Below are 19,384 nucleotides of genomic sequence, written 5' to 3' on the forward strand. Positions count from 1 at the left end.
TCCTCTGGAAAAAAAAGCATATGGCTGTTAAACAGGGGAGAGACCCCTCTCCACTCCCTGAGTTGGTGTCTCCGGGCCACAGTGGCTTGGAGAAAACGGCTAGCGTGCTTTCACAGTAACTTTCTAAAGCAGAGGATAATGGTGGGTGAGAAAAAGGCAAGAAGTTGTTTAAAAGCCTCAATTTAAAACTTCTGACTGCTCCCATTTTATGGAGTAAGTTAAAACCACTCTCTACTAGAAACTGCATGAATCACTGACTTCAGATCTGGATCCTGCCTTTTGCAAAGCTGCTGGTGGGCTTGGATCCAAGGCTTTGGTTCAACCTCTTATCTACTCCATACTAAAATGACTTATACCATACGGCCTTTATAATAAATAGCCTCAGTGAGGAAGCACAGTATTGGCATGGTTCATATTTACATCACTCTTTTGAAAGCCAACGCACATGGTTTAAGGAAAGTGCTGGAAATACTACAGCTTTCGAATATTTTGCCTTATGTGGTTTAGAGCCAGCATACTCAATGGCTGCACAAGCTTCACCCAAGTTCACGTGACATGCTAAGCGGTGCAAGTCCCAGGTAATGCCCACCAGCGCTGAGCAGAGCGGGCACAGCCACATCGCACCACAACGGTGCCCGAGGCTGTGCCACCACACACTCCCAGCTCCCCGCAGCAAAGCTCTCCGTTCTCTGTCCCCACCACCTCCTCTTTACAAAGACTCACACACACTTACAGAAACAAATGAACAATTCCATTATGCGCCTGGCAGCCCGTGCACTTTCTTTCTGATTCACAATAGAGGCGCCCCATTGAAAAGATCCATATGGGGGGGGGGGGGGGGCGGGGGGGAGGATAAAAAAAATCTAAGCGAGTCTCCAGCAAGCACACATATTATCAAAGCCTCATTTCCACTTAACACAAGTTGCTTTGGGAACTAATGCAGCTGACTTGAGGGGAAAACACAAACAAACAAACAACCTCTTTTTCCATTAGCTAGGGGAGGGAAAAAAGAAACAGGGAAAAAAAAAAAATCGAACCGGTGCCATCTTTGTTGAAGAGCTCCACAAAACTAATGGTTTAGGAGCAATGAGGAGCATGGATGAGGGACAATTTGTGACTGATCACTGCCATCTGAACATGGCACGCTGACAGCTGAAAGAAGAGCAGAGAAAGGCAAAACAAAACAGGCATGTGTTTAATCTGGGCAGGCTCAATCCCCCGTATTCAGTCCCAGCGAAAAATACAAGGCAGGAGAAAGTCTGTCCCTTTGCTTGCTCAGCTCAGCACCCACATAACTCCCTGGCACGCACCACAGGACCTTCTCCGGGCACGTAAAAGGTGGCATTATTTCTTCACGTGATAAAAAAAAATGAAGGGCAGGAGTAGCAGTACAATTTAACACATCTTAAAATGCGTTTCTCGCCACCAAAGAACTTCCCTTTAATACTCTGCCAATAAGCTCCTGCACTCTCCAATAGAAAGAAAACTAAACAAGATTCAACAATTTTGTGACTGCAACAGAGAGCTGATGGAATGATTATAAAGGCCACAGAGATGGTACGAAGATACCTTCCCCTGAACTTCAACATGTGCCTCCTCAGAGAGCAACAAGGAGGCAGCTGTGAAAAGAAAATCATGCACATTATCCTGGTCTGATGTCCATGGAAAAAAAGACAGGAATAAAAGTATTTTGATTTATGCTCTGCAGAGCTGAGGAGGAATGCTTGCCACCAGGAGAGTGGGATGGAGAGAAAGCAAAGGTGGGCTGAGAGCGATTACACGTAGGTCTTTGCAGTGCACTTCCCCCTCTCTTACTGGTTTGGCCAGGACTGTCACCTTACGCTTGAAACAGGGCTTGCTCCAGAGGGCAAGGCATTTCCCCACCTGAGCTGCAGGGATTGGGGGAGAGAAGGGAGGGTAAGAACCGGAGCCCCTAAAGGCCATACAGCAGCGGTTTAAATAGATTTGCATGAATGATTCTCATTTCACAACTGCAAAAATCACCTCACACTCGTACTGAAAGTGTCCTGTATTCCTGTTTGGGCTCATAGTCCCTAGTGAAAGATCTGCACGTAAAATGCAGTTGGCTACAGTGATTTGCAAAAGTTTCAAACTTTTTGGATAAATCAGTACAAATGCCTACGGGACTATAACAATTTCCCAAGCAATGGCTCTTGTCCACTGACCAGAAAGGAAATATTTAGCTCCCTGCAGCGAGCCTGTTGATTTCAAAAGAAACTTAATAGCTCTATTCCTACAAAGCAAATACAGAGCAATCACCAGGGGCCTGCTATGCTCTCCTCTCTTCTGAAACCTGGTAAGCAACAAATGTCTGCAAATGCCAGCAGCCAAAGGGTTTTGACATTCTACACATTTGTTGGATTGTATCCCTTGCTTCTTCCACGTTATGTGGGTCTTTTTGTTTCTGCAGGTTTCTTACACTAATTTTGTCTCCTTCAGCACACTCGTGGGCAAAATAGAGTAAATAATTTGAAATTTTTATTTAAGAAAGAGGCTGGTGGTTTTTAGTTTCCATTTATGTATCATTTTCAGTAGTTAAAAGTTTTAAAACTGTAACATTTTCTCTTTACTAAACAAAAAAGACTCAGAGGTCATTCTTTTCTAATGAGAAATGAAAACAAAAAAAAAAGAAGACTAGAGGGAAAAGGTAAGCTTTTCCCAGCGACTCATGACTGCCTTTATTTAAAAAAATTATTAACTCAGGACAACACAATTCGGCCTCAGTCAGCAAACTCTTAGTTCGGCTGCTATTCAAATATCCAAGTGCAATTTGCAACTCTAGTTATGAAAGGGGACATTATTTTCTTTATACTTTTAACTCTACTTGTTCAAAGACACACTGGTGAAGCAATTAAGGCAGACATATTATTAAAGCTGGTGTAGAATTTACAGACTCTGTAAAGAAGTTTGGTATTTCAATGAGGTGTTTAAACATAAAAATGAGAACTATGTGTTTAATACAAAAATATCAGTTAAGAATGCTGTAAAATCAGATTACTCATGACATTATCACCAACAGTAAGAGAATTGTATATGCATTTTTCTGGCTGTGCGTTGTATGTTCTTCAATAGCTTTCTGCTGCAGAGTTCCCATATGATATAGATTCCAAACTTGGAAATATTTAGGCACATGCCTAACTTTCAGGGAGAATAGCCTCATTGATTTCATCAGGGTTTAACCCTTATAAACATTAGAATGATTGCCTGTTTGTGGGATTGGACCTCATGGGGCCCATTTTCAAAAAGATAAGCGCATTACATATTTTTATTGCCGTTTCTAGGTTTGCCATTAAAGTTCTCTCCCTCCCTCTCCCATCTGTTTTTATTGCCTTCGATAGAAATATCAGAACAGTATGAAGTAAATAATGATTAATTTAATTACAAACTAACTGTAACTTAAGACCCTCCAATCACTTACCTCAAATCATATGAGTGTTTCAAGATGCAATTGTAAATCTCCTTTTTTCCCCCCTCTCACAGGAGACGTTGCAGCCTTTCTTTTCTGATGTTTTGCATTAAAACTCTTTCCCTGTGCTCCAGGATCTTAAACAAAAACAAAACAAGAAACACTCAGAATGAAAATGTCATTTCAAGCAATTGGTGGGTGGCTCAGGGGAAATCCCTGACCTTCCTCCAATGTGTATTTCATTATCTAAAGCAAGTGTGATAACTCCCCCCAGCAGAAGCAGCATGAACGCTCTCCTGTGGGCTGTAGTTTAAAAAAAACAAAACACCACCACCCCCCCACATACACACACCCCAAACCCCCATTTTAAACCACTCAAAAACATGTTATTTTTGAAATCTGCAAGATAGTACACTACGAAGTACATATTTAAAGCACAATCTTGTATATACCAGACTCCACAAATTTATGAAGGTGAAAAGGGAAGAAAGCCCAGAGATACAAACCAGAAGAAAAATCATTATGTAAAATATCACACTGTTACACGGGAGAGCAATCGTCAGTTTTATTATTATTACTATCACTGTTATTACCACTAATAATACGTATGCAGCCAACTCCCTAAATCTTCACTGAGTTACTGTAGTATTTCTGTAGTAGCGGCGTGGGGGAAGTAGTAGCCGTGCTGAAGAAGCAATGCAGCATTAGCACTACAAAACCCAGCCCGGCTGACGAGAGAGGAAGGAAGGGAGGAGGAGCGACGAAGCAAATGAGTAAGAGAAACTGGCAGGTCTCTAATACAATCAATTTTGACATTCTCCACCATCGCCAAAAAAGGTCTGAAGGGTTTCAAATTTTCAGTGAGTGCTGCTACCAGAACACTCTCTCACCGCCCCCCGGTTTCACCCTCCTCCCTCTCCCATACCTGCAGCAAGGCAGGCCAGGAGCCGGCTGGGTACGTAAGCCTCCAAACCAGGCTCTGTCAGCAGGAAAATCCCCTGGCTACGAGAAGCAAACACTGCCAAGCCAGCGCAGAGTTCACTTTCCCTCTGAGAGCGCAGTCTTGCATTTGCATGGCCCCTCTGGATTATAGGCATCCCAGTTATTTCTCTACAAGCAATTTTTAGGACCAACAACTATACTCATTCTTGCTCTGGAAAAAGCCTGAAAGACAAACCATTCCCGCGGCTACACCTGTGACTATCCCCATTGAAGCCGACAAACTCTCACAACACAGCAAAGAGGAAGGTTTGACCTTGCATGGATGAAGTCAGACTGCTTTGGTTTTCTTCCTCAGCTAGGACAGACAGACAGCTCTGAATAATATTTTCCATTGCTTTTAATTAAGAAACAGAGACATTACCCACTGCCTTCTGTGACTGTACATACATCAGAAAATACAACTTTTCCAAAAGCGACCAGAAATCAAAGTAGTACAGCTTTCTACATTGCAGTTTATTCCCAAACACCCCCCCTGCAGAAAACAACCCAAAACTCAGAGCGAAGACCAACATCCAAATAAGGGGGAAAGCAGGCTTCCCTCGACACCTGCACAGAGCCTGTGTCTATGTCACCACTCCCCGAAACTGCTTACGTTACGAACAAATCCAAAAAACTCCGTTTAAATTACCCTGCTCCCCCACTGCACCACGCTTGTTCTCGCTTACACGGTGTTGCTGCTTGCTTCAAGGAGCGTTGCTCTCACTCAACATGAGTAAAAGGTTGCAACAGCCAAGCCTACAGACTTGCAGGAAGAGGACAAAGCCCTCTAAAGCTGTGACACAAATCCAGAGAAGGCTGGAGGTTCAAAGTGAAATGAGGACACTCTGTCCATGACTCATGCCACCTAGAAACCGTTCTTAATTTAAGAAAAAAGTGTTAAAGGGATTATTTTACAGAGTGTCACTCTGCTGAATCAACTACGTTCTGCCTCTCATTTTTTTCCCCCGACTCAAATACAAGGTGGACGGGGATTCTATTTTAAGATCAAAATCAGCATAAAATCCTCCTGTTTTCACTTACATAGTTACATTTTTAATGCTCTGTTTAAAGAGACAAATAATGTTGTTTGAGGGACAGATTCCCAGCTATCCTCCAGACTTTTTGGATGACCTATGGGCAAATGCTATGTAACAGTTCCTGAGGGGCTGAAATAGCTCTGAATGGCACTTGAGCTGCTACAGTGCATCTAAAGTGTAAGAGTTTGGCTCCTAATACACATTGTCACTTAACCCCAATTTTCCTGTGCCTCGTTTCCCCTTCCTCTACAGCAAAGATAACAGTATTCCCCCATCTCAAAGGGGGTGACGTGAGTAACACAACACCCATACTGATTTAGTGGATAATCTGGTAATGTGGACAAAGTTATAGATCTCTGAACTCACGTGAGGCTGAAACTCCACGTCCACAGAAAAAGACCCTGTAAATCAAAATGAGGAGTGAGTCATTAGCCTATCCCTCTGAAACCGTTTTGCTGGATAGTCATTTCACTAGTACAACTCTCTTCTCCTGGGCACTCCCAGCAAGCGTGGGGGAGACTGAATGGATTCACTGTAGTCACACAACAGCTTTACAGCTGCTGAAAAAAGGCCTATTGTGGCCCTGCATTTTACTATCTCGAGTAGCATACATTAATTTGCTGTACAGCTTCCATTGCCCATCTGATCCTTACAGAAACAGGAGCAGCAAATCAGCGTTTGTCTAATGGAAAGAGATTTAACTGTGGTGGAGGACATTTTCTGGTTTTCTAAAATAAACAAACAAACCAACCAAACAAAAAAGAGGTAACAATTTATACAGCACAGGATAAAACACTAAAAATTCAATGTAACAAAAATACTTTAAACTGGTTCTGCCCTCCTTTTTTTTTTTTTTTTTGCTACATCATGTTACAGTGAGCCAAATTTCATGATCAGAAAGCAGCAGCAGGCCTGCCATGCACACATGTGCTCTTCCTGCAGTCACTGTCCACCCATGGCTTGCACCCTGTGCATTTATGATATTTGCTCAGTAACCTGAATACTATCAAAAACAACTGTGAACTCTTAATACAGAACTATTCAGCCACATGTAGAAAGTCTTGTTTGACAGTCAGATATGCTGGACTTTGCAAAAGCACACATGAGCAGATTTGACAGCCCATTTCTAAATGTCTTGATTTTTCTCCGTAGTGTCCAGGCTCAAGTCAGGGAGGAAAGAAAGAGTCCTGAATTAGACACATTCTTCCCAGCATCCAACTACTCCACTCTCCCCCTTCTGGAGAAATGAATGCAGCTTCAAACAAATTATAGGAGTATTTTGTCAGCTTTTCCATTCTTCCCAGTGCAATATATGAGACGGTGCTCAGCTTCCCTAGCCCCCAGCAGAGCTAAATGAAGGCTCACTCTGAAGTACAAATCACCCTTCCTCCTCCCATACACGTGACATTAACCCTGCCAGCTGCAAAGCAGATGAATTCCGCCAGGAACCCCTGAAAACAGCAGCATGTCATACCTGCAGCGTGCTGTACTGCTAACCCCCAAGAATTAAATGATGGTCAATCAGCATACATCTCCTCAAAACATGGTACTTCCCTCAAAAACTGTGAGACTGGACAAAAATCATGATTTTTTTTCCCTGCTTTCTGGCTTCGGAGCCATAGGAATGCAACAGGTTTGCACTCAGAAGGCAGAAATATTTTGCTTTTTAACAAAAGCCAAGACAGACAATACCCCTTGCTTTGGCAGCTTGGGACCTTAAGAAAATCAAATATCGTGAGAGTAGCAGCCTGACGAAACGCCACCAGTGGGACCCCTCTTCTCCCTCCCGGCCTTCCTTCATTTCACAGTGGTGCCTCTCCAAAGGGCTGATGGAGCTTAACAGACAGAGCTCATTTTCCATTCTAGCCAACTTGTACGTTTCGTTGTGTTACTTGACTCTGCTCAAAACTGATAAAAATCCACACCAGTGGAAACAAAGAATCAAGCAAAAAAAGAAATGAAACCCCAGGACTAACTACAGAGAAAGACTCTGCTTGTATTTTTGGATTTGGGGCAGGCTTGCCCACCTCCAAGTCTAGGCAATGTACAGGACTGCCGGCATCCCTCACCATCCCCGGGGCAAGCAGTTCTGGGGTGGGCCTGGACAAAACCACCGTGGTACTACCACGTGTGACAGGATAGAGCCAAGGTCAGATCAGAGCAAAGTGGAGTGCTAAAATGCGATCTCAGTCCTCTGAAGAATGGAGAAATGGCGGTGCTGGGCTCTCTGCGCACCTCCCGTCACAGGGACAGGGACACCTTTCCCCAGGCTTGCAGAAACAGGCCTGCTGCCTTCCCTTCCCTCTGCCGAGGATCTGGTAGGCTCAGGCACATGTTCTCACTTGGTATTTACTCTTTTTCTTGCCTTCTGCTAGTAAGCACCAACTCCATAATCTCCCCTTTTTCCCCTAACAGCCAGGAGTGACTTTATCGCATGATTTTTGGAGCCAAGTGGAAACATGTGCCTGTGGAGTGAGTCCAGAGGCGGCCACTAGGATGATGAGAGGGCTGGAGCACCTCTCCTACGAGGACAGGCTGAGGGAGCTGGGGTTGTTCAGCCTGGAGAAGAGAAGGCTCCGGGGAGATCTTATAGCAGCCTCCAGTACCTAAAGGGGGCCTACAAGGGCATGTAATGACAGGATGAGGGGTTATGGCTTCGAACTGAAAGAGGGCAGATTTAGATTGGATATTAGGAAGAAATTCTTTACTGTGAGGGTGGTGAGACACTGGAACAGGTTGCCCAGAGAAGTTGTGGATGCCCCATCCCTGGAGGTGTTCAAGGCCAGGCTGGATGGGGCTTTGAGCAGCCTGGTCTAGTGGGAGGTGTCCCTGCCCAGGGCAGGGGGGTTGGAACTAGATGACCTTTAAGGTCCTTTCCAACCCAAACCATTCTATGATACTATGATTTTTGGAGCAAGGGCTGTCAGCCCTCACTCACCACCCCCATGGCCTTGTCATGGTCTGTTTACCATTAAAAGGTAACCACAAGAGCCACGCTCTCCTGCTTACCCAGAAGGGCGTTAGGTCTTTCCAAGTCGTAATCGCTTCTTCAGTGATTCTTCTTAAGCGCCTCCTTACCCCAGCATCTGAGGACAGCGAGAAGGCCTGGGAGAGACTGACTGCACCCCGCATCAGCTGACTCCTCCTGTGGCCACACGACTGCCTGCGCCCACCGAGGCACAATCCTCCTCGGCTCCTGAAAACCAAGAGTGCCAATAGAGGAAGAGTTGAACACCATCCACCCAACCCCTCACGGCCCAAGCTGGTCTGGACAGTAACACCCTTTTGTAAAACTTCAAATTTTTGCCCATGAAAAGCACCAGGTTAGTGCCTCTCTGCTAAAGGGCACGTAGAGCTTAGAAAGAGATGTTAAGAAAATGAAGTATGGCATTCTCTGCAACAGCCAGACACATACTGAGCTCTTCAAATGCAAGGGCTCTAGAAAAAAGAAGAAATTTCATGTTCTTGGGACAGATGAATCTGGTATTTTTTTCCCCATTACTTTCTGCTTTACATACTCCAGCTCACCTTACCTTCTATGAGGTTGGATTTTGAGATATAGTTGTTTGCTGCTATATAGAAATACTGAACAATCAAATTCCTTATACCTTTACACATCTCCAATGCCAGAGAGCACTGGACACTTCAACAGAAACCTGTGGTGACCTTTGTTGCAGGAAACTTTGGAGGCCTGACCAAAAGCTTTTTTTAGAACAGAAATCTGACTAAGCCACAACCACCAGCTCGGCACCACTGTATTTTGGTCTTACTTTTTGAGATCAGCAGGACTATGCCAGCAGCTTGGCTAGCAACTAAAATCTTCCAGGCAGGGGAAGAAATGTTGTCCTCTGCCTGGATTTGGTGAGTTGTTTGTCTACAAAAGCTGGTTGGCTTTTGTAGCCAAATCCACTCTTTCAATCAAGGAGACACAGGACACTGAGAAAGAATGAAGCTTTTGCGTAAGTCTACTTGTCCAGACTTTTTTTTTTTTTTTTTTTAAATTGTGCTACTGCTTCTGTCATCTGCATTTCTACTTCCTTTTCTTCAGCACAAATCATAACACGAGCATTTCAGCATATACCAGGTTCGGTAGTAGGCTCTCTGGGCGGCCAACTGTCAAATCCAGAAAGCAGGACTGTCACATCTGCCAGACTAGCTCTCACACCTACTCTCTAAGGTAACATCATATATTTTTCCAAGTCATGCTAGCAATAATATGACATTACATCTCACCATACCATATGTTCCTTCTCTGCCTCAGGACACACACCAAAAAGAGCCTACACACCTTTTAAATAAAGGATGGCTAGCCAGTGTCTTACCATGACCACCAGCCTCAGTTCAGTGCAGTATCTGACCACCCTCTTTAATTTAAGGGCATGAGCACCATCTCCAGCGGCACACGCTCATGTCAGCAAGTCAATTGGGTCATTACTGGTTAAGTACTAATGTGTACTTGGCATTGTACAAGCTCTTTAAAGAAGATACGATCCTTCTTTGGGTAGAAGATTTCTTCTTTCTAACTTCTCAAAACAGCCTTCCTTCTCTGAGGCCTACTCACACCAACCTTCCCCTTTCAGTAATAATTACAAAGAAAAGGGAAGAAAGAACATTAAGAAAGAAAAATTATGAAATGTGTTTTACTAACTGGTACAACTACAAGATACGATCACTGAAATACGCCTTTCTTTCCATCCCTTCATCCCACAAAGTCCCTACAGGGCACGGCTACCTTACTGCTTTTGTTCAGATCAGGTATGTAGCTTTTGAAGCAAGTCTCCAGATTATCTGTCCTGCCTGGGCTTTTGATTGCATTGTGGGGTAGTTGTGGAGCATGTGAACTGTATCCCTCTTGGGAGGAACTAAACTAGAAGCATCATGTTCTCCAGAGCATGCAGTTAACAGCACCAGGCTGCTCAGAAGTAAAAGCAACCCTGAAATATGCCTGGTGTGAACCTCACGAGCCCAGCACCAAGTTTTTCACTGTACAGATACTCTCCGGTTGGTCCACAGTACTTGCTAATGTAGGCATAATCACAAAAACCAAATATTCTGCTGTCATTTATCTTTACGCCACCAAATAAGATGATATTATTACATTCTACTGTAATATTGCATCAGTGTAATAGTGACAGTAGCAAGAGCATTTAGAAGTTAACAATGAGGAGAAGAGAGAACAGATCAAAGTAGTTTCAGCTACAATAACTAACCTAATTTCTGTAGTTTTACAATGAGTTCTACTCTTCAGAACATTTTTTCTTTGTCTTGTACCAAAATAGTAAAGAATAGTTATAGAAGGGAAAAGTAAAACAAACTGGATAAAAACACAGAAAAAAGTACTACCTTTCACCCACTAAACCCCATGAAAAATATAATAAACTTCAGGCATTAGTTGTAAAAACAGCCTGCAGAAAATTTTAGGCAGTAGTGCTTTTTAAGGTGACTATGTTTCTGTTTGAGCTTATGTTAAATATCCTCCGGAATTTTTTCTCATTGTGGATCTTATGTTTTCTTTCCAAATGTCATTAAAAAGGTCCCCAAAATCTTGAAATTTCTCATAACTAATTCAAGTAGTAAGTCATCGCATCTATTTTCAGTGCACGAAAGGCTAAGAATCCTATAACATGATGTCTAACTTTCACAGTTACCTTTTGCCACTTACTAAGAAGTACCCTGCTGAGCCTATGGAGGTCTGCAGGCCACATGAAGGTCTGCAGGCTACTGGCTAGAAGCCACCTGTCTACACATTCCACTGCATTTGTTGAAAACATTATCAGGAAGAGGAAAGGGATCTTCTCCTCACAAGCTGTTTGTCCCTAGCAGTAACAAGAACATAACGCTCAGAGTTTTACTCAAAGTTGCTAAGAAATACAAGCATCTAAAGGGTGGGTTGAAGGAGGATGGTGCCAGACTCTTTTCATTGGCTCCCAGTGACAGAACGAGGGGCAACGGGCACAAGCTAGAACATAGGAAGTTCCGTTCAAATACATGGAAAAATTTCTTTATGGTGAGGGCGACAGAGCAGTGGAACAGGCTGCCCAGGGAGGTTGTGGAGTCCCCTTCTCTGGAGATTTTCAAGACTCGCCTGGATGCAGTCCTGAGTAACGTGCTCTGGGCAATCCTGCTTTAGCAGGGGAGTTGGACTAGATGATCTCTAGAGGTCCCTTCCAACTCTGAAGTTTCTGTGATTCTGAAATACCTGGTGATGGAAATTTCTTTTGTTCCTACTGCAGGAAACCAACTAAACATCGGTGCTCCATCTGTTCAACTTCTGCAAAACTGTTCTGGATCTGGCAGCAAATTTGCGAGCAGGAGTGACATTGACCGCTGTGCTGAGGACCTGGCTGAGGCCAAGTGAAATGCTTTCCTAGTACTCAAATACTTCTTGAAAGCTTCTCTCTTCCTTCACGTGCTTTCCACTCGCCCTCCACGCAGGAGAGGACTCCAAGCTCACTGCAAGCAGGAAGCCCAAGCGCGGAGGAAGTACATGTAAAATCGACAGTCTCACTTCACCACTACTGTCCGTTTTCATGAATGAAACCGGCAAAGTCGGCAGGGCCCTGTCACAACTGCTGCCATGCTGTTTGTCCTCTCTCTTCAAAGCATTCTGGATCTGTGTTCTTTTCCTTCAAAGATAATTGCTTCTATGTACTAAACCAGCCAGAGACATGGTTTCTAATGTGCTTAACTTTTAAGACAGCGCAGCTGCCCTCATCTTGCATTTTTGAGAGCCATCCAAGAAGGTCCGGGACCTTTAACAACTCAACTGTGCTTTTAAACTGCATTCATTAGTGACTCTACACAGAGGAGAGATAAGGTGAGTGGTTAGACTCTAACCTCACAGGTCAGCTGCACAGGCCAACACCATGTAACGTCTCCCATATAGCCCTGGTCACACCACTTTGTCTGTCTCGGGCTCCATTTGCCTCCTGCAGAACATGCGAAACAAGAGTGAAGGTGCTGTGGCTTAGAGCAGAAGAAAGCTGAAAACCTAAAAGTACTACATTTATTAGGAAAGCGCGTGAAAAGTAAAGGGAGTTAGGCTATTCTCTCTCCTTAGAAGACCAAGTGGTCCCATAAGCAGTGGAGTCCATGAAGGCTGGTTTCTTGTGGCTTTGCCTCTCGTGGGTAGGTGACCCCACGCACAGTAAGACACACGCTCTGAGCAAAGCTAGCCCTGCGCTGGGAGCACCCACAACGGCTCACACCTCAACGTGCTCCCACATCTGTGATAACACAGGTGAGCCTTTCCTTCAGAAAGGTCACTAATTTCTTTCATCCTATATCCATCTGCCTGTTCCACAGAACTCCTAGGAGTTCAAGGGCTTTGTGATCTCAACCTGTCTGTTAAATGTAGCTGGAGCTGGCCAGCAGATTCCAAAGTCACTGCAGAGATAGCATGCTCCAGAAATAAAACAAACTAAAATATCAGTCTCGGCCCATGAAAAATGATGTTGGACTGGCAAGAAAGGTAAACAAATGGATCTGATGTTAAAACTCAGAACTGCAGTGCCAGTTCTGCCAGATTCATTAGAATCAAATCCAAGCATAGTCTTGCCCAGGGAGGTTTGTTTTACCTGTGCTGGTTTGAAACACAGCTTTATTTCTACTTACTGTGAAATGCATTCTGCTTATGAATAATATTAGGTATATTTTCTGGGGAATTAAATTGTAATCGTTCCATTTCTTTAACACATTCCGTTTACTACTGTAACTTGTTTGTGATATTACTAAGTGGCAACTACAGAAAATGGGACAACATTTTGTTCCTATACAAGACAGGAAAAGTGTATCTGTAGATTTAGGTACAGATAACACATTCAAATCTGCTTCAGATGACACAGGATAAGTAGGTGTCTGGGGTTTTTGGGGAGAGGTGAGCAAGAGAAAGGGTTTTTCCCCTGCAGGATCGAAACAAGGTATTTTTCCTTAATGTGAATCATAATGTAAGACAGATAATGACAACGTCAGGAACAAAGCTAAGTTTATGGAACATTTACAATGCTGTGTATGGCTACATATGTCTTACTAATTTTGGTGAACAGAGTTTGTAAACAGAAAAAAAAACCCAATCCCCTAATTTATTTAGGATATTGTACCTCTTCACATACATAGGCATGCAGTAACGTGGGCTGCAGTGCGGTCTAATCTCTCCAGCACTTATTCAGACTGAGGACAAAACTGCTTTCAACCTGCAAATATTTGTCATGACAAAGCTAACACTCAACAGTTTCATTTTCCAGCACCAGCTACTGTGAATTTTAGTATTATACTGTCTTTTCCAACATTCCTCGATCTTACACCTCGGGTTTCTCTTTGGTGTCTACGGCTAGTGACTGCAACGCCATGTAACTTTGCCATCACCACTGTCCTGCACAAAATGAAAGTAACCCTTCAGCCAATCTCTGCAGGATGACCGACAGAGGTTTGCAAAGAAACCAACTGCACAACTTTCCTTCAAATGGGCGAAACAGGCAACATCCCGCTTTCAGTAGCTGGTATATTACTAAAAAAAGCCAGTGATCATTACATAATTGCTTTAAAAGAAGTAGAGCAATGCCTAAAAAGCTACAAACACAACCTCCTCGTACTAGTCCCCGGACTCATTTTATGCTGAAATGCAGTTGCCTCAACATATAGGTACATCTTTAAACGTAATATAAACTAGATTAATCAACTTAGGTCTTTAAGCAAAAATTAAGAGATTTTGAAAGTCAGCAAGGACCATTATTCTCCTTTAGGCTTATGCTAATCCATATGACAGGCCATGCAATTTCAGCCTAGAATCCCCTTGTAGTGGAAATCATCTTTCCATTGCATGTGAGCGAGTAGCACCAAGCTCAAAAATTTGCAGCATAGCATTTTCAGAAACACTTCCAAACCCTATAGAAATTTCATCCACCCGTGAATGTACTACTTTCCTAGGCCTTTTCACAGTTATTACCGTGATCTTCTCATTACCATTAAATCAAACTATTCTTCATTGTGAAAGAGTGAACTGTTGTCCCTGCCTGCTCTCCCAAGTTCCAATGAGTGTGATCTTCACCAAGCATTGACACATTTGTACTACTGAAAAATGTTTAAATACAAGAAAAAAAATCATTTGCTCTCATTTGAGTATTTTTTCAGAAGTGCTTTCCACATATCTTAAAAAGCTTTGTTAAATTAAAGTTTGCTGTTTAAAGTTTGCGCCTTTGAAAAATAATGGCAGCTGATCTGCGTGCAAAAACATGAGATATTTTAATTTGTTGCATCTTTTAGGAGCATTGAAGATTACTGGCATACGCGAACAAACAACATGCATTCCCTCCACTTCATATCCCATCGACATCATAAGCTACCCACTGGAAGTGGTAAAAGACTTGTTATTTGGGGGTCTTCCTCCATCATAAGGTTTTACTGCAAACTCTCCAGAATAAGCGAATGCGGCTCTTTCAGGCCCCAAACCATTTGCATGTTAACTTCAGGGGCTTCAGGAAATGAGCAGGACTGCTCAGATCTGCAAATTAAACACTTGTGCAGCCACAACTGTAATCCAAGCCAGTCAGTGGTACCACTGTTAACCGTCTGGAGGAGCTGAACATGCCCCCTTCTCTTTGTATTTCTAGGAGCAACAAGGAGGATAAACGGGCCTTCTACTATTTGTACTAATCACCTGTTAGTCACAGCAGTCTGAAAGGCAAACCAACACGTCTACTCATTTTGACTGTTTCCAGTATTTATAATATTATTTCTCCAGGACTGTGAAGTAGCTGCCAATTAGTACTAGAATCTGGCATGCAGAAGCTCATGTATATGAAAAAACATGATCAAACAATATGCAGCTCATTAAAGGAAGTTTATAACTCCGTTCACCTGCCCTAATACTTTGTTTTTATCTCCTGGAAATATTTACCATACCACCTGATTAGGTTGAGCTGCTTATGTATTTTGAAAATACAAATTATGCCATCAGTCATTTGTTGTATGACAGTAAACTTGCAATTGCACAACTCCGCAAGCTCATGCAATGCACCAAGGCAGGCATAACCCAGCCCCGAGTATCAGCACAGCACAACGCAACTACCCAATCTTTATCAATCTTAAAAGAAAACTCGGGTGATAAAACAACTCATGCTCTGAAGAACAAAGCTTGGACCAACTCTAAACCCTGCGCCAGAGTGAGCAGCACCATGTCTCTCCAGTTCAGCTCTGCAGGCAAGCTAAGAGGAAAGCACCTGCAGAGGAACAAAGTGGATGGCAGACTTTCCTACACGTACAACAATACTACCTTAAGACACATTTCCTAGAAGTGGGCATCTATGCCAAGAAGTTATTGGACTCAAATCCTACGTGAAAACTTACTGTCGTTGTTTCTCACCTCTCTCCTCCAGTTTGCTTTTGAGCTTATGTTCCTCACACAGAGGAGCACGGAGGATTTGGTCCTTCACATCTGTCCAGAAATGTCTACCCAGGGTGTCACCCTTGGCTGCCAGGAGCAAGATCCAACTCTTTTGGACTGTGATGGCTCAACATAATTTGCCCTACAACCACTGGGAGAGACGGGCAGCTTAAGGACTTTGAGAAATTTACCCTTAAACTTTTACATTTATCCTCATTTCTACCTCTCCTATCGCACTTAGAGCAAAGTCCCTTCCTACACAAAACTGGCATCAGTACTTGCAGCAAACTAACAAGCAGAAAAGTAAGAAATTCTGGTGTATGTATAAAATTCACGCTGCTCAGTATTTATTTCCAGTCTCATGTACCCATCATAACACAATTAAACAGCTGACCCAATGCTAAACAGCTGGTTTCAGCTCTGTTGATGTGATATACTACCTTGATTCACATAGTACTGGATTCACCCAAGGCTGCAACTCATTCAGAAAGCTAGCACAAATACTGTATGTCCCATTTAAGATCCAAATGAGGCTTTAAAACATTAGCTTAAATCTGCATAAGCCTCATGCCTGACTCCTTCAGAGCAGAGTGCATCATCTGAGCAAGGCTTTCTGCCTTTAGAAGTCCCAACCTAACTGTACAGTATGAGTGGCACGGGACAGGTCGCCGCCGAGGACTGCTCCTCTGCATCTCCTCGTGATGTAGGAGGGAACGGCGATTGGTCCCGCACAGATCTGCACGGCGCCAGCGATCTATTTATACAGCTCTAGCAGGCTGAAACTGCATAGAAACTGCAGCCATCTCTTCAGCTCTCAAGCTGAAGAGGGGTGGATGCCTCTAATTCTGATTCCCATGGTGTTCCCTGCAAAAATGACAATCATTTTAATTTTGCGTGGGGGAGAGCTGCCGGCGTGCTTTGTACATCTTTCTCTACACCAGCTTCAAGATTCTTACACCTCAAGGATTATCAGCTTTGTCGCTGTGTTTCAGATTCCACATCTGTGATTTATAACATGGCCACACAAATTAAATCCAGGATAACGCTTCCCCACTACGTCCAATTAGTCAGTAGGCACTGTGACTTTCTCTCTTCTTTTTTTCTTAAACACATGACAATAATAAACCACCAAAAAAAGTCATTTAGAGTCATACTATATGCAACTGTCATTTGTAAGACTTTACTGTATTATTAGTCAGAGCTTCTGGTGACAATATAACCCACAAGACTGAAACTTGAGTGGTTTATACATGTCATCAGAGCCTTAGATAAAAATGCCACCTTAGAAAGTGGGAGTATTTAATTTTTTATAATACTTTTGTACTAGTATAACGCATTCATTTAATTTACATCAGTGACTTCTTTTCTTAAGGTATTTGTATCTGTTTGATCTTTTACAAATTATCTCATTCTTTTCTTCAGATCTAATAGTGCTGAGTACTTTGAAGACATTTTGCTAGGGCAAATTAGAATTCCTATGAACCTTTAGGGTTTGGGGTTTTGGTTTTTTGTTTTGTTTTTTCTTTTTTTCCCTAAACCAGGGCACAGCAGTTGCAAATGCAAAATTGCAACTCCACTGCCCCCAAATCCCAAATTCTTTTTATGAAGAGGCATGGATTAGTTATGTTACTTGGGAACAGCTGCATGGTGGTGTGGCTGGTACTTGGTCTCTGTACAAACACATGTCCACAGGCTGTAGAACAAAAATGGACAAATTCTCAGTTTGCGTACAAAGGCTAAGCCCTACTGAAAACTGGCTGCGAAGGAATGCTGTGACTCAAACTCATCACAGCCATAGTTGCGGACATTTCAACTAGTTACACAGTACTAGTAATTACATACCAGAGCTTGATTACTGACTTCCCTAGTATTAAAATGCTCCTAAAAATCGAAGGTTATCAAAACACATTAAAAAAAAAGTCACTGGAATGAAAACTGGAAGAATCAGTTAATTTTACAGCAGTCTTCCATTAGCTCGCATTGCTCCACTGCAGCTTTGCTGTATTTATGGATGCACGCATGGGTGTGCATGCACACATACACATACACACACAATTCTGCGAAGTGGAGGACAAACTAAGAAATAGCTTTTATGAACAACTAAAGAAGTAGAAATTAAAGAACTGATTCAGGAAACCAACTAAGCACATGACTAATTTCCACTATCTTCAGTCAGAGCTTGACTACAGCTGAGGGGCTTTGTTGAATCAGGGTCCTCAAAAACACAGTGCTCCTCAACCCATTCATCTAATCACGGCTTTAGGTGAAACGAACACTTGAAAGGGACTAAAGGCAAGGAAACGCTCAAGTTTAGCAAACTAAAGCATTGTAGGAATTCCACCTGTTAGGAAAAACCCCGTAGCGACTTCATAGATTTTGATCAGCTCTAGCAGTTTTTGAATAATGCAGTGGTCTTTTTTGCAGCTTCATGAAGCTGTAATTCGCACAAGAAGTTCTACAATGTCTCAGCACTTCCTGGGGACTCAGAGCAGTAGGATAGTCTTGCAACACAAGCAGAGATTAATCATTTTCTAATGCACAGTAATAAATAATGTATCCCCCATAGTACATAAATTAAAGCTGTAATTCCATCCCAGTTCTGTGATGACACCAGAAGTCCAAGATGGAATTTCAGCCTCGTTATGACCAGTCAGAATACGCATTATTCCTTAAATTATGTTCTGAGACTCGATAATGAACTGAGAAGTTCTGAAGGCATTACCAAAAAGAAATAACGTGTAATTACAAGCAGAAAGCAAAATTATTAAGTCAGATATTGTTTGCAGAACTTGCTAACCTAAGCAGTAAATATCATCATTAAAAAGTCCACTCAGCATGTTTGTAGCAGGGCAAGCAAAGATCACTACTACTATCAAAAAACTCAAAGTTGTTCTAGTACCACAGGAATAATGCCCGCATCATAGTACAGAGAAAGAAACCACATTTTAAAGATCAGGTTTGTACATTACAGAGTCCTAAAAACGCCGACCATAACTCCTCCTACAGCCATACGCGGTATTTCACTCACAAGTCAAACAAGTATGCTACAGGTGCACAATGACAAGCATAAAATGTCAGGAGAAAGTCACAGTACGTCGCAAATCCACATTCCTATTTGACAAGAAATCTACTGAACAAAGCAAAATGCTCATGATGAGAAGTGTTTTGTCTTTCTAATGGAGATATATATATACACACACAGAGTTTACACACTGTAAATGATCTACAAAATGTTCATGAAGAACACGGTCCTAATATTTTTCCTCCAGACAATTTCAAGAGACCTTATGAAGACTCTAATGACATTTTACAAGTCTAACAATAAACATTTTAATAGAAATAAGTTTAGAAGTATGAAGACAGAGAGACAAAACAATCATCTATCTAGAGTTAGCTACCGCATTCACCCTGGACTTTTGTTACCAATTGCCATGGTTTTTAGCAAATCCCACAGGATTTCAAGTAGGTCTGGAGTCAGTTTTCTTTCAGAGACAAGAAGAAAATGACCTTCTGACCATCTTACACAAACAGGGCATGAAACTTTACAGGATCTCACGT

General features: G+C 42.6%; 1 protein-coding gene across 18 annotated transcripts in view; it reads right to left on the bottom strand.

The window, feature by feature from the left end:
• ATXN1 (ataxin 1) overlaps positions 1-19,384 on the bottom strand; it is a 384,505-nt gene that overhangs the window by 154,386 nt on the left and 210,735 nt on the right. For 16 of the 18 annotated variants that reach the window (XM_063325865.1, XM_063325863.1, XM_063325862.1 and 13 more), the window contains one exon: positions 3,440-3,564. The exons of 1 other annotated variant lie outside the window; for it this stretch is intronic. The gene's annotated coding sequence lies outside the window, so the exon portion shown is untranslated. Of the gene's footprint in view, positions 1-3,439; positions 3,565-8,454; positions 8,642-19,384 lie in introns of all 18 variants that reach the window. One more of the 18 variants, XM_063325859.1, reaches the window with a different exon arrangement.

Source organism: Chroicocephalus ridibundus, chromosome 2 (genome assembly GCF_963924245.1).
Source record: "Chroicocephalus ridibundus chromosome 2, bChrRid1.1, whole genome shotgun sequence".
Lineage (NCBI taxonomy): Eukaryota > Metazoa > Chordata > Aves > Charadriiformes > Laridae > Chroicocephalus > Chroicocephalus ridibundus.